We start from the raw sequence: 23067 nt of genomic DNA, 5'->3' as shown, positions 1-23067 counted from the left end.
TATCTAATCCTATGCTGTGTGATACTGTCTGCTGAGCCGTGTATCTAATCCTATGCTGTGTGATACTGTCTGCTGAGCCGTGTATCTAATCCTATGTTGTGTGATACTGTCTGCTGAGCCGTGCATCTAATCCTCTCCTGTGTGATACTGTCTGCTGAGACGTGTATCTAATCCCATCCTGTGTGATACTGTCTTCTGAGCAGCGTATCTAATCCTCTCCTGTTTGATACTGTCTGCTGAGCTGTGTATCTAATCCCATCCTGTGTGATACTATCTGCTGAGCCGTGTATCCAATCCTATCCTGTGTGATACTGTCTGCTGAGACGTGTATCTAATCCCATCCTGTGTGATACTGTCTGCTGAGCCGTGCATCTAATCCTATCCTGTGTGATACTGTCTGCTGTGCCGTGTATCTAATCCTGTCCTGTGTGATACTGTCTGCTGAGCCGTGTATCTAATCCTCTCCTGTGTGATACTATCTGCTGTGCCGTGTATCTAATCCTGTCCTGTGTGATACTGTCTGCTGAGCCGTGTATCTAATCCTCTCCTGTGTGATACTATCTGCTGAGCCGTGTATCTAATCGCTTCCTGTGTGATACTGTCTGCTGAGCCGTGTATCTAATCGCTTCCTGTGTGATACTGTCTGCTGAGCCGTGCATCTAATCCTATCCTGTGTGATACTGTCTGCTGTGCCGTGTATCTAATCCTGTCCTGTGTGATACTGTCTGCTGAGCCGTGTATCTAATCCTCTCCTGTGTGATACTATCTGCTGTGCCGTGTATCTAATCCTATCCTGTGTGATACTGTCTGCTGAGCCGTGCATCTAATCCTCTCCTGTGTGATACTGTCTGCTGAGCCGTGTATCTAATCCTATCCTGTGTGATACTGTCTGCTGAGCCGTGTATCTAACCCTCTCCTGTGTGATACTGTCTGCTGAGCCGTGTGTCTAATCCTATCCTGTGTGATACTGTCTGCTGAGCCGTGTATCTAATCCTATCCTGTGTGATACTGTATGCTGAGCTGTATCTAATCCTATCCTGTGTGATACTGTCTGCTGAGCCGTGTATCTAAACCTATCCTGTGTGATACTGTCTGCTGAGCCGTGTATCTAACCCTCTCCTGTGTGATACTGTCTGCTGAGCCGTGTATCTAATCCTATCCTGTGTGATACTGTCTGCTGAGCCGTGTATCTAATCCTATCCTGTGTGATACTGTATGCTGAGCTGGATCTAATCCTATCCTGTGTGATACTGTCTGCTGAGCCATGTATCTAATCCTATCCTGTGTGATACTGTCTGCTGAGCCGTGTATCTAAACCTATCCTGTGTGATACTGTCTGCTGAGCCGTGCATCTAATCCTCTCCTGTGTGATACTGTCTGCTGAGCCGTGTATCTAATCCTATCCTGTGTGATACTGTCTGCTGAGCCGTGTATCTAACCCTCTCCTGTGTGATACTGTCTGCTGAGCCGTGTATCTAACCCTCTCCTGTGTGATACTGTCTGCTGAGCCGTGTATCTAATCCTATCCTGTGTGATACTGTCTGCTGAGCCGTGTATCTAACCCTCTCCTGTGTGATACTGTCTTCTGAGCCATGTATCTAATCCTGTCCTGTGTGATACATCTGCTGAGCCGTGTATCTAATCCTATCCTGTGTGATACTGTCTGCTGAGCCGTGTATCTAATCCTATCCTGTGTGATACCGTCTGCTGAGCCGTGTATCTAATCCTATCCTGTGTGATACTGTCTGCTGAGCCGATTATCTAATCCTATCCTGTGTGATACTGTCTGCTGAGCCATGTATCTAATCCTATCCAGTGTGATACCGTCTGCTGTGCCGTGTATCTAATCCTATCCTGTGTGATACTGTCTGCTGAGCCATGTATCTAATCATATCCTGTGTGATACTGTATGCTGAGACGTGTATCTAATTCTATCCTGTGTGATACTGTCTGCTGAGCCGTGTATCTAATCCTATTCTGTGTGATACTGTGTGCTGAGCCATGTATTTAATCCTATGCTGTGTGATACTTTCTGCTGAGCCGTGTATCTAATCCTATGCTGTGTGATACTATCTGCTTAGCCGTGTATCTAATCCTATCCTGTGTGATACCGTCTGCTGAGCCGTGTATCTAATCCTATCCTGTGTGATACTGTCTGCTGAGCTGTGTATCTAATCCTCTCCTGTGTTATAATGTCTGCTGAGCTGTGTATCTAATCCTCTCCTGTGTGATACTATCTGCTGAGCCGTGTATCTAATCCTATCCTGTGTGATACTGTCTGCTGAGCTGTGTATCTAATGCTATCCTGTGTGATACTGTCTGGTGAGCCGTGTATCTAATCCTATCCTGTGTGATACTCTCTGCTGAGCTGTGTATCTAATCCTATCCTGTGTGATACTGTCTGCTGAGCGGTATCTAATCCTATCCTGTGTGATACTGTTTGCTGAGCCATGTATCTAATCCTATCCTGTGTGATACTGTCTGCTGAGCCGTGTATCTAATCCTATCCTGTGTGATACTGACTGCTGAGCCGTGTATCTAACCCTCTCCTGTGTGATACTGTCTGCTGAACCGTGTATCTAATCTTATCCTGTGTGATACTGTCTGCTGAGCCGTGTATCTAATCTTATCCTGTGTGATACTGTCTTCTGAGCCGTGTATCTAATCTTATCCTGTGTGATACTGTCTGCTGAGCCGTGTACCTAATCCTATCCTGTGTGATACTGTCTGCTGAGCCGTGTATCTAATCCTATCCTGTGTGATACTGTCTGCTGAGCCGTGCATCTAATCCTCTCCTGTGTGATACTGTCTGCTGAGCCGTGTATCTAATCCTATCCTGTGTGATACTGTCTGCTGAGCCGTGTATCTAATCCTATCCTGTGTGATACTGTCTGCTGAGCAGTGTATCTAATCCTTTCCTGTGTGATACCGTCTGCTGAGCCGTGTATCTAATCCTATCCTGTGTGATACTGTCTGCTGAGCCGTGTATCTAATCCTATCCTGTGTGATACTGTCTGCTGAGCAGTGTATCTAATCCTATCCTGTGTGATACTGTCTGCTGAGCCGTGTATCTAATCCTCTCCTGTATGATACTGTCTGTTGAGCCGTGTATCTAATCCTATACTGTGTGATACTGTGTGCTGAGCCGTGTATCTAATCCTATACTGTGTGATACTGTGTGCTGAGCAGTGTATCTAATCCTATCCTGTGTGATACCGTCTGCTGAGCCGGGTATCTAATCCTATCCTGTGTGATACCGTCTGCTGAGCCGTGTATCTAATCCTATCCTGTCTGATACTGTCTGCTGAGCCGTGTATCTAATCCTATACTGTGTGATACTGTGTGCTGAGCCGTGTATCTAATCCTATACTGTGTGATACTGTCTGCTGAGCCGTGTATCTAATCCTATCCTGTGTGATACTGTCTGCTGAGCCGTGTTTCTAATCCTATCCTGTGTGATACTGGGTGCTGAGCCGGGTATCTAATCCTATCCTGTGTGATACTGTCTGCTGAGCCGTGTATCTAACCCTCTCCTGTGTGATACTGTCTGCTGAGCCGTGTATCTAATCCTATCCTGTGTGATACTGTCTGCTGAGCTGTGTATCTAATCCTATCCTGTGTGATACTGTCTGCTGAGCCGTGTATCTAATCCTATCCTGTGTGATACCGTCTGCTGAGCCGTGTATCTAATCCTATCCTGTGTGATACTGTCTGCTAAGCCGTGTATCTAATCCTATCCTGTGTGATACTGTCTGCTGAGCTGTGAATCTCATCCTATCCTATGTGATACTGTCTGCTGAGCCGTGTATCTAATCCTCTCCTGTGTGATACTGTCTGCTGAGCCGTGTATCTAATCCTATCCTGTGTGATACTGTCTGCTGAGCCGTGTATCTAATCCTCTCCTGTGTGATACTGTCTGCTGAGCTGTGTATCTAATCCTATCCTGTGTGATAATTTCTGCTGAGCTGTGCATCTAATCCTATCCTGTGTGATACTGTCTGCTGAGCCGTGTATCTAATCCTATTCTGTGTGATGCCGTCTGCTGAGCTGTGTATCTAATCCTATCCTGTGTTATACTGTCTGCTGAGCCATGTATCTAATCCTATCCTGTGTGATACTGTCTGCTGAGCTGTGTATCTAACCCTCTCCTGTGTGATACTGTCTGCTGAGCCGTGTATCTAATCCTATCCTGTGTGATACTGTCTGCTGAGCCGTGTATCTAATCCTATCCTGTGTGATACCGTCTGCTGAGCCGTGTATCTAATCCTATCCTGTGTGATACCGTCTGCTGAGCAGTGTATCTAATCCTATCCTCTGTGATACTGTGTGCTGAGCCGTGTATCTAATCCTATGCTGTGTGATACTGTCTGCTGAGCCGTGTATCTAATCCTCTCACGTGTGATACTGTCTGCTGAGACGTGTATCTAATCCTCTCCTGTGTGATAGTGTCTGCTGATCCATGTATCTAATCCTCTCCTGTGTGATACTGTCTGCTGAGCCATGTATCTAATCCTATCCTGTGTGATACTGTCTGCTGAGCTGTGTATCTAATACTCTCCTGTGTGATACTGTCTGCTGAGCCGTGTATCTAATCCTATCCTGTGTGATACTGTCTGCTGATCCATGTATCTAATCCTATCCTGTGTGATAATGTCTGCTGAGCTGTATCTAATCCTATCCTGTGTGATACTGTCTGCTGAACCGTGTATCTAATCCTATCCTGTGTGATCCTGTCTGCTGAGCCGTGTATCTAATCCTCTCCTGTGTGATACTGTCTGCTGAGCTGTGTATCTAACGCTCTCCTGTGTGACACTGTCTACTGAGCCGTGTATCTAATCCTAACCTGTGTGATACTGTCTGCTGAGCCGTGTATCTAATCCTATCCTGTGTGATACTGTCTGCTGAGCCGTGTATCTAATCCTATCCTGTGTGATACTGTCTGCTGAACCGTGTATCTAATCCTATCCTGTGTGATCCTGTCTGCTGAGCCGTGTATCTAATCCTCTCCTGTGTGATACTGTCTGCTGAGCCGTGTATCTAATCCTATCCTGTGTGACACTGTCTACTGAGCCGTGTATCTAATCCTATCCTTTGTGATACCGTCTGCTGAGCCGTGTATCTAATCCTAACCTGTGTGATACTGTCTGCTGAGCCGTGTATCTAATCCTATCCTGTGTGATACTGTCTGCTGAACTGTGTATCTAACCCTCTCCTGTGTGATACTGTCTGCTGAGCCGTGTATCTAATCCTATGATGTGTGATACTGTCTGCTGAGCCGTGTATCTAATCCTATCCTGTGTGATACTGTGTGCTGAGCTGTGTATTTAATCCTATCCTGTGTGATACTGTCTGCTGAGCCATGTATCTAATCCTATCCTGTGTGATACTGTCTGCTGAGCCGTGTATCTAATCCTATCCTGTGTGATACTGTCTGCTGAGCTGTGTATTTAATCCTATCCTGTGTGATACTGTCTGCTGAGCCATGTATCTAATCCTATCCTGTGTGATACCGTCTGCTGAGCCGTGTATCTAATCCTATCCTGTGTGATACTGTGTGCTGAGCCGTGTATCTAATCCTATGCTGTGTGATACTGTCTGCTGAGCCGTGTATCTAATCCTCTCACGTGTGATACTGTCTGCTGAGCCGTGTATCTAATCCTCTCCTGTGTGATACTGTCTGCTGAGCCGTGTATCTAATCCTCTCCTGTGTGATACTGTCTGCTGAGCCGTGTATCTAATCCTATGCTGTGTGATACTGTCTGCTGAGCCGTGTATCTAATCCTATCCTGTGTGATACTGTCTGCTGAGCTGTGTATCTAATCCTATCCTGTGTGACACTGTCTGCTGAGCTGTGTATCTAATCCTGTCCTGTGTGATACTGTCTGCTGAGCCGTGTATCTAATCCTCTCCTGTGTGATACTGTCTGCTGAGCCGTGTATCTAATCCTATCCTGTGTGACACTGTCTGCTGAGCTGTGTATCTAATCCTGTCCTGTGTGATACTGTCTGCTGAGCCGTGTATCTAATCCTCTCCTGTGTGATACTGTCTGCTGAGCCGTGTATCTAATCCTATGCTGTGTGATACTGTCTGCTGAGCCGTGTATCTAATCCTATCCTGTGTGATACTGTCTGCTGAGCTGTGTATCTAATCCTCTCCTGTGTGACACTGTCTGCTGAGCTGTGTATCTAATCCTATCCTGTGTGATACTGTCTGCTGAACTGTATCTAATCCTATCCTGTGTGATACTGTCTGCTGAGCCGTGTATCTAATCCTATCCTGTGTGATACTGTGTGCTGAGCCGTGTATCTAATCCTATGCTGTGTGATACTGTCTGCTGAGCCGTGTATCTAATCCTCTCCTGTGTGATACTGTCTGCTGAGCCGTGTATCTAATCCTCTCCTGTGTGATACTGTCTGCTGAGCCGTGTATCTAATCCTATGCTGTGTGATACTGTCTGCTGAGCCGTGTATCTAATCCTATCCTCTGTGATACTGTCTGCTGAGCTGTGTATCTAATCCTCTCCTGTGTGACACTGTCTGCTGAGCTGTGTATCTAACCCTCTCCTGTGTGATACTGTCTGCTGAACTGTGTAACTAACCCTCTCCTGTGTGATACTGTCTGCTGAGCCGTGTATCTAATCCTATCCTGTGTGATACTGTCTGCTGAGCCGTGTATCTAATCCTGTCCTTTGTGATACCGTCTTCTGAGCCGTGTATCTAATCCTATCCTGTGTGATACTGTCTGCTGAGCCGTGTATCTAATCCTCTCCTGTGTGATACTGTCTGCTGAGCCGTGTATCTAATCCTATGCTGTGTGATACTGTCTGCTGAGCCGTGTATCTAATCCTATCCTGTGTGATACTGTCTGCTGAGCTGTGTATCTAACCCTCTCCTGTGTGATACTGTCTGCTGAACTGTGTATCTAACCCTCTCCTGTGTGATACTGTCTGCTGAGCCGTGTATCTAATCCTATCCTGTGTGATACTGTCTGCTGAGCCGTGTATCTAATCTTGTCCTTTGTGATACCGTCTTCTGAGCAATGTATCTAATCCTATCCTGTGTGATACTGTCTGCTGAGCCGTGTATCTAATCCTATCCTGTGTGATACTGTCTGCTGAGCCGTGTATCTAATCCTATCCTGTGTGATACTGTCTGCTGAGCCGTGTATCTAATCCTATCCTGTGTGATACCGTCTGCTGAGCCGTGTATCTAATCCTATCCTGTGTGATACTGTCTGCTGAGCCGTGTATCTAATCCTTTTCGGTGTGATACGGTCTGCTGAGCTGTGTATCTAATCCTCTTCTGTGTGATACTGTCTGCTGAGCCGTGTATCTAATCCTATCCTGTGTGATACTGTCTGCTGAGCTGTGTATCTAATCCTCTCCTGTGTGACACTGTCTGCTGGGCTGTGTATCTAACCCTCTCCTGTGTGATACTGTCTGCTGAACTGTGTATCTAACCCTCTCCTGTGTGATACTGTCTGCTGAGCCGTGTATCTAATCCTATCCTGTGTGATACTGTCTGCTGAGCCGTGTATCTAATCCTATCCTGTGTGATACTGTCTGCTGAGCCGTGTATCTAATCCTATCCTGTGTGATACTGTCTGCTGAGCCGTGTATCTAATCCTATCCTGTGTGATACCGTCTGCTGAGCCGTGTATCTAATCCTATCCTGTGTGATACTGTCTGCTGAGCCGTGTATCTAATCCTCTTCGGTGTGATACGGTCTGCTGAGCTGTGTATCTAATCCTCTTCTGTGTGATACTGTCTGCTGAGCCGTGTATCTAATCCTCTCCTGTGTTATACTTTCTGCTGAGCCGTGTATCTAATCCTATCCTTTGTGATACCATCTGCTGAGCCGTGTATCTAATCCTAACCTGTGTGATACTGTCTGCTGAGCCGTGTATCTAATCCTATCCTGTGTGATACTGTCTGCTGAACTGTGTATCTAACCCTCTCCTGTGTGATACTGTCTGCTGAGCCGTGTATCTAATCCTATGCTGTGTGATACTGTCTGCTGAGCCGTGTATCTAATCCTATCCTGTGTGATACTGTCTGCTGAGCCATGTATCTAATCCTATCCTGTGTGATACTGTCTGCTGAACTGTGTATCTAATCCTATCCTGTGTGATACTGTCTGATGAGCCATGTATCTAATCCTATCCTGTGTGATACCGTCTGCTGAGCCGTGTATCTAATCCTATGCTGTGTGATACTGTCTGCTGAGCCGTGTATCTAATCCTCTCACGTGTGATACTATCTGCTGAGCCGTGTATCTAATCCTCTCCTGTGTGATACTGTCTGCTGAGCCGTGTATCTAATCCTCTCCTGTGTGATACTGTCTGCTGAGCCGTGTATCTAATCCTCTCCTGTGTGATACCGTCTGCTGACCTCTGTATCTAATCCTGTCCTGTGTGATACTGTCTGCTGAGCTGTGTATCTAATCCCATCCTGTGTGATACTGTCTGCTGAGCCGTGTATCTAATCCTATCCTGTGTGATACTGTCTGCTGAGCCGTGTATCTAATCCTATCCTGTGTGATACCGTCTGCTGAGCCGTGTATCTAATCCTATCCTGTGTGATACTGTGTGCTGAGCCGTGTATCTAATCCTATGCTGTGTGATACTGTCTGCTGAGCCGTGTATCTAATCCTCTCACGTGTGATACTGTCTTCTGAGCTATGTATCTAATCCTATCCTGTGTGATACTGTCTGCTGAGCTGTGTATCTAATCCTCTCCTGTGTGACACTGTCTGCTGAGCCATGTATCTAATCCTATGCTGTGTGATACTGTCTGCTGAGCCGTGTATCTAATCCTATGCTGTGTGATACTGTGTGCTGAGCCGTGTATCTAATTCTATCCTGTGTGATACCGTCTGCTGAGCAGTGTATCTAATTCTATTCTGTGTGATACTGTCTGCAGAGCTGTGTATCTAATCCTATCCTGTGTGATACTATCTGCTGGGACGTGTATCTAATCCTATCCTGTGTGATACTCTCTGCTGAGCCGTGTATCTAATCCTATCCTGTGCGATAACGTCTGCTGAGCCATGTATCTAATCCTCTCCTGTGTGATACCGTCTGCTGAGCCGTGTATCTAATCCTATCCTGTGTGATACTCTCTGCTGAGCCGTGTATCTAATCCTATCCTGTGCGATAACGTCTGCTAAGCCATGTATCTAATCCTATCCTATGTGATACTGTCTGCTGAGCCGTGTATCTAATCCTCTCCTGTGTGATACTGTCTGCTGAGCTGTGTATCTAATCCTATCCTGTGTGATACTGTCTGCTGAGCTGTGCATCTAATCCCATCCTGTGTGATACTGTCTGCTGAGCCGTGTATCTAATCCTATTCTGTGTGATGCCGTCTGCTGAGCTGTGTATCTAATCCTATCCTGTGTGATACTGTCTGCTGAGCCATGTATCTAATCTTATCCTGTGTGATACCGTCTGCTGACCCGTGTATCTAATCCTATCCTGTGTGATACCGTCTGCTGACCGCTGTATCTAATCCTGTCCTGTGTGATACTGTCTGCTGAGCTGTGTATCTAATCCCATCCTGTGTGATACTGTCTGCTGAGCCGTGTATCTAATCCTATCCTGTGTGATACTGTCTGCTGAGCCGTGTATCTAATCCTATCCTGTGTGATACCGTCTGCTGAGCCGTGTATCTAATCCTATCATGTGTGATACTGTGTGCTGAGCCGTGTATCTAATCCTATGCTGTGTGATACTGTCTGCTGAGCCGTGTATCTAATCCTCTCACGTGTGATACTGTCTTCTGAGCTATGTATCTGATCCTATCTTGTGTGATACTGTGTGCTGAGCCGTGTATCTAATCCTATGCTGTGTGATACTGTCTGCTGAGCTGTATCTAATCCTCTACTGTGTGATACTGTCTGCTGAGCCGTGTATCTAATCCTATGCTGTGTGATACTGTCTGCTGAGCCGTGTATCTAATCCTATCCTGTGTGATACTGTCTGCTGAGCTGTGTATCTAATCCTCTCCTGTGTGATACTGTCTGCTGAGCCGTGTATCTAATCCTATCCTGTGTGATACTGTCTGCTGAGCCGTGTATCGAATCCTCTCCTGTGTGACACTGTCTGCTGAGCCGTGTATCTAATCCTATCCTGTGTGATACTGTCTGCTGAGCCGTGTATCTAATCCTCTCCTGTGTGACACTGTCTGCTGAGCCGTGTATCTAATCCTATCCTGTGTGATACTGTCTGCTGAGCTGTGTATCTAATCCTCTCCTGTGTGATACTGTCTGCTGAGCCGTGTATCTAATCCTATCCTGTGTGATACTGTCTGCTGAGCTGTGTATCTAATCCTCTCCTGTGTGATACTGTCTGCTGAGCCGTGTATCTAATCCTCTCCTGTGTGACACTGTCTGCTGAGCCGTGTATCTAATCCTATCCTGTGTGATACTGTCTGCTGAGCCGTGTATCTAATCCTATCCTGTTTGATACTGTCTGCTGAGCCATGTATCTAATCCTATCCTGTGTGATACTGTCTGCTGAACCGTGTATCTAATCCTATCCTGTGGGATACTGTCTGCTGAGCCGTGTATCTAATCCTATCCTGTGTGATACTGTCTGCTGAGCCGTGTATCTAATCCTATCCTGTGGGATACTGTCTGCTGAGCCGTGTATCTAATCCTATCCTGTGGGATACTGTCTGCTGAGCCGTGTATCTAATCCTATCCTGTGTGATACTGTCTGCTGAGCCATGTATCTAATCCTATCCTGTGGGATACTGTCTGCTGAGCCGTGTATCTAATCCTATCCTGTGGGATACTGTCTGCTGAGCCGTGTATCTAATCCTATCCTGTATGATACTGTCTGCTGAGCCGTGTATCTAACCCTCTCCTGTGTGATACTATCTGCTGAGCCGTGTATCTAATCCCTTCCTGTGTGATACTGTCTGCTGATCCTTGTATCTAATCCCTTCCTGTGTGATACTGTCTGCTGAGCCTTGTATCTAATCGCTTCCTGTGTGATACTGTCTGCTGAGCTGTGTATCTAATCCCTTCCTGTGCGATACTGTCTGCTGAGCCTTGTATCTAATCGCTTCCTGTGTGATACTGTCTGCTGAGCTGTGTATCTAATCCCATCCTGTGTGATACTGTCTGCTGAGCCGTGTATCTAATCCTATCCTGTGTGATACTGTCTGCTGAGCCGTGTATCTAATCCTATCCTGTGTGATACCGTCTGCTGAGCCGTGTATCTAATCCTATCATGTGTGATACTGTGTGCTGAGCCGTGTATCTAATCCTATGCTGTGTGATACTGTCTGCTGAGCCGTGTATCTAATCCTCTCACGTGTGATACTGTCTTCTGAGCTATGTATCTGATCCTATCTTGTGTGATACTGTGTGCTGAGCCGTGTATCTAATCCTATGCTGTGTGATACTGTCTGCTGAGCTGTATCTAATCCTCTACTGTGTGATACTGTCTGCTGAGCCGTGTATCTAATCCTATGCTGTGTGATACTGTCTGCTGAGCCGTGTATCTAATCCTATCCTGTGTGATACTGTCTGCTGAGCTGTGTATCTAATCCTCTCCTGTGTGATACTGTCTGCTGAGCCGTGTATCTAATCCTATCCTGTGTGATACTGTCTGCTGAGCCGTGTATCGAATCCTCTCCTGTGTGATACTGTCTGCTGAGCCGTGTATCTAATCCTCTCCTGTGTGACACTGTCTGCTGAGCCGTGTATCTAATCCTATCCTGTGTGATACTGTCTGCTGAGCTGTGTATCTAATCCTCTCCTGTGTGATACTGTCTGCTGAGCCGTGTATCTAATCCTATCCTGTGTGATACTGTCTGCTGAGCTGTGTATCTAATCCTCTCCTGTGTGATACTGTCTGCTGAGCCGTGTATCTAATCCTCTCCTGTGTGACACTGTCTGCTGAGCCGTGTATCTAATCCTATCCTGTGTGATACTGTCTGCTGAGCCGTGTATCTAATCCTATCCTGTTTGATACTGTCTGCTGAGCCATGTATCTAATCCTATCCTGTGTGATACTGTCTGCTGAACCGTGTATCTAATCCTATCCTGTGGGATACTGTCTGCTGAGCCGTGTATCTAATCCTATCCTGTGTGATACTGTCTGCTGAGCCGTGTATCTAATCCTATCCTGTGGGATACTGTCTGCTGAGCCGTGTATCTAATCCTATCCTGTGGGATACTGTCTGCTGAGCCGTGTATCTAATCCTATCCTGTGTGATACTGTCTGCTGAGCCATGTATCTAATCCTATCCTGTGGGATACTGTCTGCTGAGCCGTGTATCTAATCCTATCCTGTGGGATACTGTCTGCTGAGCCGTGTATCTAATCCTATCCTGTATGATACTGTCTGCTGAGCCGTGTATCTAACCCTCTCCTGTGTGATACTATCTGCTGAGCCGTGTATCTAATCCCTTCCTGTGTGATACTGTCTGCTGATCCTTGTATCTAATCCCTTCCTGTGTGATACTGTCTGCTGAGCCTTGTATCTAATCGCTTCCTGTGTGATACTGTCTGCTGAGCTGTGTATCTAATCCCTTCCTGTGCGATACTGTCTGCTGAGCCGTGTATCTAATCCCTTCCTGTGTGATACTGTCTGCTGAGCCGTGTATCTAATCCCTTCCTGTGTGATACTGTCTGCTGAGCCTTGTATCTAATCGCTTCCTGTGTGATACTGTCTGCTGAGCCGTGTATCTAATCCTCTTCGGTGTGATACGGTCTACTGAGCTGTGTATCTAATCCTCTCCTGTGTTATACTGTCTGCTGAGCCGTGTATCTATACCTATCCTGTGTGATACTGTCTGCTGAGCTGTGTATCTAATCCTTTCCTGTGTAATACTGTCTGCTGAGCAGTGTATCTAATCATGTCCAGTGTGATACTGTCTGCTGAGCCATGTATCTAATCCTGTCCTGTGTGATACTGTCTGCTGAGCCATGTATCTAATCCTATCCTGTGTGATACTGTCTGCTGAGCTGTGTATCTAATCCTTTCCTGTGTGATACTGTCTGCTGAGCTGTGTATCTAATCCTGTCCAGTGTGATACTGTCTGCTGAGCCATGTATCTAATCCTGTCCTGTGTGATACTGTCTGCTGAGCCGTGTATCTAATCCTGTCCAGTGTGATACTGTCTGCTGAGCCATGTATCTAATCCTGTCCTGTGTGATACTGTCTGCTGAGCCATGTATCTAATCCTATCCTGTGTGATACTGTCTGCTGAGCTGTGTATCTAATCCTTTCCTGTGTGATACTGTCTGCTGAGCTGTGTATCTAATCCTGTCCAGTGTGATACTGTCTGCTGAGCCGTGTATCTAATCCTGTCCTGTGTGATACTGTCTGCTGAGCCATATATCTAATCCTGTCATGTGTGATACTGTCTGCTGAGCTGTGTATCTAATCCTATCCTGTGTGATACTGTCTGCTGAGCCAAGTATCTAATCCTATCCTGTCTGATACTGTCTGCTGAGCTGTGTATCTAATCCTGTCCTGTGTGATACTGTCTGCTGAGCCGTGTATCTAATCTTATCCTGTGTGATACTGTCTGCTGAGCCGGGTATCTAATCCTATCCTGTGTGATACTGTTTGCTTAGCCGTGTATCTAATTGTCTCCTGTGTGATACTGTCTGCTGAGCCGTGTATCTAATCCTCTCCTGTGTGATACTGTCTGCTGAGCCGTGTATCTAATCCTATCCTGTGTGATACTGTTTGCTGAGCCGTGTATCTAATTGTCTCCTGTGTGATACTGTCTGCTGAGCCGTGTATCTAATCCTATCCTGTGTCATACTGTCTGCTGAGCCGTGTATCTAATCCTATCCTGTGTGATACTGTCTGCCGAGCCGTGTATCTAATCCTATCCTGTGTGATACCGTCTGCTGAACCGTGTATCTAATCTTATCCTGTGTGATACTGTATGCTGAGCTGTATCTAATTCTATCCTGTGTGATACCGTCTGCTGAGCAGTGTATCTAATTTTATTCTGTGTGATACTGTCTGCAGAGCTGTGTATCTAATCCTATCCTGTGTGATACTATCTGCTGGGCCGTGAATCTAATCCTATCCTGTGTGATACTCTCTGCTGAGCCGTGTATCTAATCCTATCCTGTGCGATAACGTCTGCTGAGCCATGTATCTAATCCTCTCCTGTGTGATACTGTCTGCTGAGCCGTGTATCTAATCGCTTCCTGTGTGATACTGTCTGCTGAGCTGTGTATCTAATCCCTTCCTGTGCGATACTGTCTGCTGAGCCGTGTATCTAATCTTATCCTGTGTGATACTGTCTGATAAGCCGTGTATCTAATCCTCTCCTGTGTGATACTGTCTGCTGAGCTGTGCATCTAATCCTATCCTGTGTGATACTGTCTGCTGAGCCGTGTATCTAATCCTATTCTGTGTGATGCCGTCTGCTGGGCCATGTATCTAATCCCTTCCTGTGTGATACTGTCTGCAGAGCCGTGTATCTAATCCTATCCTGTGTGATACTGTCTGCTGAGCCGTGCATCTAATCCTATCCTGTGTGATACTGTCTGCTGAGCCGTGTATCTAATCCTATTCTGTGTGATGCCGTCTGCTGGGCCATGTATCTAATCCCTTCCTGTGTGATACTGTCTGCTGAGCCGTGTATCTAATCCCTTCCTGTGTGATACTGTCTGCTGAGCCGTGTATCTAATCCTATCCTGTGTGATACTGTCTGCTGAGCCATGTATCTAATCATATCCTGTGTGATACTGTCTGCTGAGCCATGTATCTAATCATATCCTGTGTGATACTGTCTGCTGAGCTGTGTATCTAATCATATCCTGTGTGATACTGTCTGCTGAGCCGTGTATCTAATCCTATCCTGGTGATAATGTCTGCTGAGCCGTGTATCTAATCCTATCCTGTGTGATACTATGTGCTGAGCTGTGTATCTAATCCTATCCTGTGTGATACTGTCTGCTGAGCCGTGCATCTAATCCTATCCTGTGTGATACTGTCTGCTGAGCCGTGTATCTAATCCTATTCTGTGTGATGCCGTCTGCTGGGCCATGTATCTAATCCCTTCCTGTGTGATACTGTCTGCTGAGCCGTGTATCTAATCCCTTCCTGTGTGATACTGTCTGCTGAGCCGTGTATCTAATCCTATCCTGTGTGATACTGTCTGCTGAGCCATGTATCTAATCATATCCTGTGTGATACTGTCTGCTGAGCCATGTATCTAATCATATCCTGTGTGATACTGTCTGCTGAGCTGTGTATCTAATCATATCCTGTGTGATACTGTCTGCTGAGCCGTGTATCTAATCCTATCCTGGTGATAATGTCTGCTGAGCCGTGTATCTAATCCTATCCTGTGTGATACTATGTGCTGAGCTGTGTATCTAATCCTCTCCTGTGTGATACTGTCTGCTGAGCCATGTATCTAATCCTATGCTGTGTGATACTGTCTGCTGAGCCGTGTATCTAATCCTATGCTGTGTGATACTATCTGCTGAGCCGTGTATCTAATCCTATCCTGTGTGATACTGTCTGCTGAGCCGTGTATCTAATCTTATCCTGTGTGATACTGTCTGCTGAGCTGTGTATCTAATCCTCTCCTGTGTGATACTGTCTGCTGAGCTGTGTATCTAATCCTCTCCTGTGTGATACTGTCTGCTGAGCCGTGTATCTAATCCTAACCTGTGTGATACTGTCTGCTGAGCTGTGTATCTAATCCTATCCTGTGTGATACTGTCTGCTGAGCCATGTATCTAATCCTGTCCTGTGTGATACTGTCAGCTGAGCCATGTATCTCATCCTCTCCTGTGTGAAACTGTCTGCTGAGCTGTGTATCTAATCCTCTCCTGTGTGATACTGTCTGCTGAGCCATGTATCTAATCCTGTCCTGTGTGATACTGTCTGCTGAGCTGTGTATCTAATCCTATCCTGTGTGATACTGTCTGCTGAGCCAAGTATCTAATCCTATCCTGTGTGATACTGTCTGCTGAGCCGGGTATCTAATCCTATCCTGTGTGATACTGTTTGCTGAGCCGTGTATCTAATCGTCTCCTGTGTGATACTGTCTGCTGAGCCGTGTATCTAATCCTCTCCTGTGTGATAATGTCTGCTGAGCCGTGTATCTAATCCTATGCTGTGTGATATCGTCTGCTGAGCCGTGTATCTAATCCTATCCTGTGTGATACTGTCTGCTGAGCTGTGTATCTAATCCTCTCCTGTGTGATACTATCTGCTGAGCTGTGTATCTAATCCTATGCTGTGTGATACCGTCTGCTGAGCTGTGTATCTAATCCTATTCTGTGCGATACTGTCTGCTGAGCCGTGTATCTAATCCTATCCTGTGCGATACTGTCTGCTGAGCCGTGTATCTAATCCTATGCTGTGTGATACTGTCTGCTGAGCCGTGTATCTAATCCTATCCTGTGTGATGCTATCTGCTGTGCCGTGTACCTAATCCTATCCTGTGTGATACTCTCTGCTGAGCCGTGTATCTAATCCTATCCTATGTGATACTGTCTGCTGAGCCATGTATCTAATCCTCTCCTGTGTGATACCGTCTCCTGAGCCGTGAATCTAATCCTATCCTGTGTGATACTGTCTGCTGAGCCGTGTATCTAATCCTATCATGTGTGATACTGTCTGCTGAGCCGTGTATCTAATCCTATCCTGTGTGATACTGTCTGCTGACCCGTGTATCTAATCCTATCCTGTGTGATACTGTCTGCTGAGCTGTGTATCTATTCCTATCCTGTGTGATACCGTCTGCTGAGCCGTGTATCTAATCCTATCCTGTGTGATACTGTCTGCTGAGCCGTGTATCTAATCCTATCCAGTGTGATACTGTCTGCTGAGCCGTGTATCCAATCATATCTTGTGTGATACCGTCTGCTGAGCCGTGTATCTAATCCTATGCTGTGTGATACTGTCTGCTGAGCCGTGTATCTAATCCTCTACTGTGTGATACTGTCTGCTGAGCCGTGTATCTAATCCTATCCTGTGTGATACTGTCTGCTGAGCCGTGTATCTAATCCTATCCTGTGTGATACTGTCTGCTGAGCCGTGTATCTAATCCTCTACTGTGTGATACTGTCTGCTGAGCCGTGTATCTAATCCTATCCTGTGTGATACTGTCTGCTGAGCCGTGTATCTAATCCTATCCTGTGTGATACTGTGTGCTGAGCTGTGTATCTAATCCTATCCTGTGTGATACTGTCTGCTGAGCCATGTATCTAATCCTATCCTGTGTGATACCGTCTGCTGACCCGTGTATCTAATCTTATCCTGTGTGATACTGTCTGCTGAGCCGTGTTTCTAATCTTGTCCTGTGTGATACTGTCTGCTGAGCCGTGTATCTAATCCTGTCCTGTGTGATACTGTCTGCTGAGCCATGTATCTAATCCTGTCCTGTGTGATACTGTCTGCTGAGCCGTGTATCTAATCCTATCCTATGTGATACTGTCTGCTGAGCCGTGTATCTAATCCTCTCCTGTGTGATACTGTCTGCTGAGCCGTGTATCTAATCCTATCTTGTGTGATACTGTCTGCTGAGCCGTGTATCTAATCCTATCCTGTGTGATACTGACTGCTGAGCCGTGTATCTAATCCTCTCCTGTATGATAATGTCTGCTGAGCCGGGTATCTAATCCTATCCTGTGTGATACCGTCTGCTGAGCCGTGTATCTAATCCTATGCTGTGTGATACTGTCTGCTGAGCCGTGTATCTAATCCTATACTGTGTGATACTGTGTGCTGAGCATTGTATCTAATCCTATCCTGTGTGATACCGTCTGCTGAGCCGGGTATCTAATCCTATCCTGTGTGATACCGTCTGCTGAGCCGTGTATCTAATCCTATGCTGTGTGATACTGTCTGCTGAGCCGTGTATTTAATCCTATACTGTGTGATACTGTCTGCTGAGCCGTGTATCTAATCCTATCCTGTGTGATACTGTCTGCTAAGCCGTGTATCTAATCCTCTCCTGTGTGATACTGTCTGCTGAGACGTGTATCTAATCCTATCCTGTGTGATACTGTCTGCTGAGCCGTGTATCTAATACTATCCTGTGTGATACTGTCTGCTGAGCCGTGTATCTAATCCTATCCTGTGTGATACCGTCTGCTGAGCCATGTATCTAATCCTATCCTGTGTGATACCGTCTGCTGACCGCTGTATCTAATCCTGTCCTGTGTGATAATGTCTGCTGAGCTGTGTATCTAATCGTATCCTGTGTGATACTGTATGCTGAGCTGTGTATCTAATCCTATCCTGTGTGATACTGTCTGCTGAGCCGTGTATCTAATCCTATCCTGTGTGATACTGTCTGCTGAGCCGTGTATCTAATCCTATCCTGTGTGATACCGTCTGCTGAGCCGTGTATCTAATCTTATCCTGTGTGATACTGTGTGCTGAGCCGTGTATCTAATCCTATGCTGTGTGATACTGTCTGCTGAGCCGTGTATCTAATCCTCTCACGTGTGATACTGTCTTCTGAGCTATGTATCTAATCCTATCCTGTGTGATACGGTGTGCTGAGCCGTGTATCTAATCCTATGCTGTGTGATACTGTCTGCTGAGCCGTGTATCTAATCCTATGCTGTGTGATACTGTCTGCTGAGCCGTGTATCTAATCCTATGTTTTGTGATACTGTCTGCTGAGCCGTGCATCTAATCCTCTCCTGTGTGATACTGTCTGCTGAGACGTGTATCTAATCCCATCCTGTGTGATACTGTCTTCTGAGCAGCGTATCTAATCCTCTCCTGTTTGATACTGTCTGCTGAGCTGTGTATCTAATCCCATCCTGTGTGATACTATCTGCTGAGCCGTGTATCCAATCCTATTATGTGTGATACTGTCTGCTGAGACGTGTATCTAATCCTATCCTGTGTGATACTGTCTGCTGAGCCGTGTATCCAATCCTATCCTGTGTGATACTGTCTGCTGAGACGTGTATCTAATCCCATCCTGTGTGATACTGTCTGCTGAGCCGTGCAGCTAATCCTATCCTGTGTGATACTGTCTGCTGTGCCGTGTATCTAATCATGTCCTGTGTGATACTGTCTGCTGAGCCGTGTATCTAATCCTCTCCTGTGTGATACTATCTGCTGTGCCGTGTATCTAATCCTGTCCTGTGTGATACTGTCTGCTGAGCCGTGTATCTAATCATCTCCTGTGTGATACTATCTGCTGAGCCGTGTATCTAATCGCTTCCTGTGTGATACTGTCTGCTGAGCCGTGTATCTAATCGCTTCCTGTGTGATACTGTTTGCTGAGCCGTGTATCTAATCCCTTCCTGTGTGATACTGTCTGCTGATCCTTGTATCTAATCCCTTCCTGTGTGATACTGTCTGCTGAGCCGTGTATCTAATCCCATCCTGTTTGATACTGTATGCTGAGCCGTGTATCTAATCCCTTCCTGTGCGATACTGTCTGCTGAGCCGTGTATCTAATCCCTTCCTGTGTGATACTGTCTGCTGAGCCGTGTATCTAATCGCTTCCTGTGTGATACTGTCTGCTGAGTCGTGTATCTAATCCCTTCCTGTGTGATACTGTCTGCTGAGCCGTGTATCTAATCCCTTCCTGTGTGATACTGTCTGCTGAGCCGTGTATCTAATCCCTTCCTGTGTGATACTGTATGCTGAGCCGTGTATCTAATCCCATCCTGTTTGATACTGTATGCTGAGCCGTGTATCTAATCCTCTTCGGTGTGATACTGTCTGCTGAGCCGTGTATCTAATCCTCTCCTGTGTTATACTGTATGCTGAGCCGTGTATCTAATCCTATCCTGTGTGATACTGTCTGCTGAGACGTGTATCAAATCCTATCCTGTGTGATACTGTCTGCTAAGCTGTGTATCTAATCCTTTCCTGTGTGATACTGTCTGCTGAGCTGTGTATCTAATCCTGTCCAGTGTGATACTGTCTGCTGAGCCATGTATCTAATCCTGTCCTGTGTGATACTGTTTGCTGAGCCGTGTATCTAATCCTATCCTGTGTGATACTGTCTGCTGAGCCGTGTATCTAATCCTATCCTGTGTGATACTGTCTGCTGAGCCATGTATCTAATCCTGTCCTGTGTGATACTGTCTGCTGAGCCATATATCTAATCCTGTCCTGTGTGATACTGTCTGCTGAGCTGTGTATCTAATCCTATCCTGTGTGATACTGTCTTCTGAGCCAAGTATCTAATCCTATCCTGTGTGATACTGTCTGCTGAGCTCTGTATCTAATCCTGTCCTGTGTGATACTGTCTGCTGAGCCGGGTATCTAATCCTATCCTGTGTGATACCATCTGCTGAGCCGTGTATCTAATCCTATCCTGTGTGATACCATCTGCTGAGCCATGTATCTAATCCTCTCCTGTGTGATACCGTCTGCTGAGCCGTGTATCTAATCCTATCCTGTGTGATATTGTCTGCTGAGCCATGTATCTAATCATATCCTGTGTGATACTGTCTGCTGAGCCGTGTATCTAATCCTATCCTGTGTGATACTGTCTGTTGAGCCGTGTATCTAACCCTCTCCTGTGTGATACTGTCTGCTGAGCCGTGTATCTAATCCTATCCTGTGTGATACTGTCTGCTGAGCCATGTATCTAATCCTATCCTGTGTGATACTGTATGCTGAACCGTGTATCTAATCCTATCCTGTGTGATACTGTATGCTGAGCTGTATCTAATCCTATCCTGTGTGATACTGTCTGCTGAGCCGTGTATCTAAACCTATCCTGTGTGATACTGTCTGCTGAGCCGTGCATCTAATCCTCTCCTGTGTGATACTGTCTGCTGAGCCGTGTATCTAATCCTATCCTGTGTGATACTGTCTGCTGAGCCGTGTATCTAATCCTATCCTGTGTGATACTGTCTGCTGAGCCGTGCATCTAATCCTCTCCTGTGTGATACTGTCTGCTGAGCCGTGTATCTAATCCTATCCTGTGTGATACTGTCTGCTGAGCCGTGTATCTAACCCTCTCCTGTGTGATACTGTCTGCTGAGCCGTGTGTCTAATCCTATCCTGTGTGATACTGTCTGCTGAGCCGTGTATCTAATCCTATCCTGTGTGATACTGTATGCTGAGCTGTATCTAATCCTATCCTGTGTGTTACTGTCTGCTGAGCCGTGTATCTAAACCTATCCTGTGTGATACTGTCTGCTGAGCCGTGTATCTAACCCTCTCCTGTGTGATACTGTCTGCTGAGCCGTGTATCTAATCCTATCCTGTGTGATACTGTCTGCTGAGCCGTGTATCTAATCCTATCCTGTGTGATACTGTCTGCTGAGCCGTGTATCTAACCCTCTCCTGTGTGATACTGTCTGCTGAGCTGGATCTAATCCTATCCTGTGTGATACTGTCTGCTGAGCCATGTATCTAATCCTATCCTGTGTGATACTGTCTGCTGAGCCGTGTATCTAAACCTATCCTGTGTGATACTGTCTGCTGAGCCGTGCATCTAATCCTCTCCTGTGTGATACTGTCTGCTGAGCCGTGTATCTAATCCTATCCTGTGTGATACTGTCTGCTGAGCCGTGTATCTAACCCTCTCCTGTGTGATACTGTCTGCTGAGCCGTGTATCTAACCCTCTCCTGTGTGATACTGTCTGCTGAGCCGTGTATCTAATCCTATCCTGTGTGATACTGTCTGCTGAGCTGTGTATCTAACCCTCTCCTGTGTGATACTGTCTTCTGAGCCATGTATCTAATCCTGTCCTGTGTGATACGTCTGCTGAGCCATGTATCTAATCCTATCCTGTGTGATACCGTCTGCTGAGCCGTGTATCTAATCCTATCCTGTGTGATACTGTCTGCTGAGCCAATTATCTAATCCTATCCTGTGTGATACTGTCTGCTGAGCCGTGTATCTAATCCTATCCAGTGTGATACCGTCTGCTGTGCCGTGTATCTAATCCTATCCTGTGTGATACTGTCTGCTGAGCCATGTATCTAATCATATCCTGTGTGATACCGTCTACTGTGGCGTGTATCTAATTCTATCCTGTGTGATACTGTCTGCTGAGCCGTGTATCTAATCCTATTCTGTGTGATACTGTGTGCTGAACTGTGTATCTAATCCTCAACTGTGTGATACTGTCTGCTGAGACGTGTATCTAACCCTCTCCTGTGTGATACTGTCTGCTGAGCCGTGTATCTAATCCTATGCTGTGTGATACTATCTGCTGAGCCGTGTATCTAATCCTATCCTGTGTGATACCGTCTGCTAAACCGTGTATCTAATAATATCCTGTGTGATACTGTGTGCTGAGCAGTGTATCTAATTCTATTCTGTGTGATACTGTCTGCAGAGATGTGTATCTAATCCTATCCTGTGTGATACCGTCTGCTGAGCCGTGTATCTAATTCTATTCTGTGTGATACTGTCTGCAGAGATGTGTATCTAATCCTATCCTGTGTGATACCGTCTGCTGAGCCGTGTATCTAATCATATCCTGTGTGATACTGTCTGCTGAGCCGTGTATCTAATCCTCTCCTGTATGATAATGTCTGCTGAGCCGGGTATCTAATCCTATCCTGTGTGATACCGTCTGCTGAGCCGTGTATCTAATCCTATGCTGTGTGATACTGTCTGCTGAGCCGTGTATCTAATCCTATACTGTGTGATACTGTGTGCTGAGCATTGTATCTAATCCTATCCTGTGTGATACCGTCTGCTGAGCCGGGTATCTAATCCTATCCTGTGTGATACCGTCTGCTGAGCCGTGTATCTAATCCTATGCTGTGTGATACTGTCTGCTGAGCCGTGTATCTAATCCTATACTGTGTGATACTGTCTGCTGAGCCGTGTATCTAATCCTATCCTGTGTGATACTGTCTGCTAAGCCGTGTATCTAATCCTCTCCTGTGTGATACTGTCTGCTGAGACGTGTATCTAATCCTATCCTGTGTGATACTGTCTGCTGAGCCGTGTATCTAATACTATCCTGTGTGATACTGTCTGCTGAGCCGTGTATCTAATCCTATTCTGTGTGATGCCGTCTGCTGAGCCAGGTATCTAATCCTATCCTGTGTGATACCGTCTGCTGACCGCTGTATCTAATCCTGTCCTGTGTGATAATGTCTGCTGAGCTGTGTATCTAATCG

Source organism: Phyllobates terribilis, unplaced genomic scaffold, assembly GCF_046119375.1.
Source record: "Phyllobates terribilis strain yellow unplaced genomic scaffold, ASM4611937v1 Scaffold_2__4_contigs__length_985480577, whole genome shotgun sequence".
Lineage (NCBI taxonomy): Eukaryota > Metazoa > Chordata > Amphibia > Anura > Dendrobatidae > Phyllobates > Phyllobates terribilis.
This window is presented reverse-complemented; position numbering follows the sequence as displayed.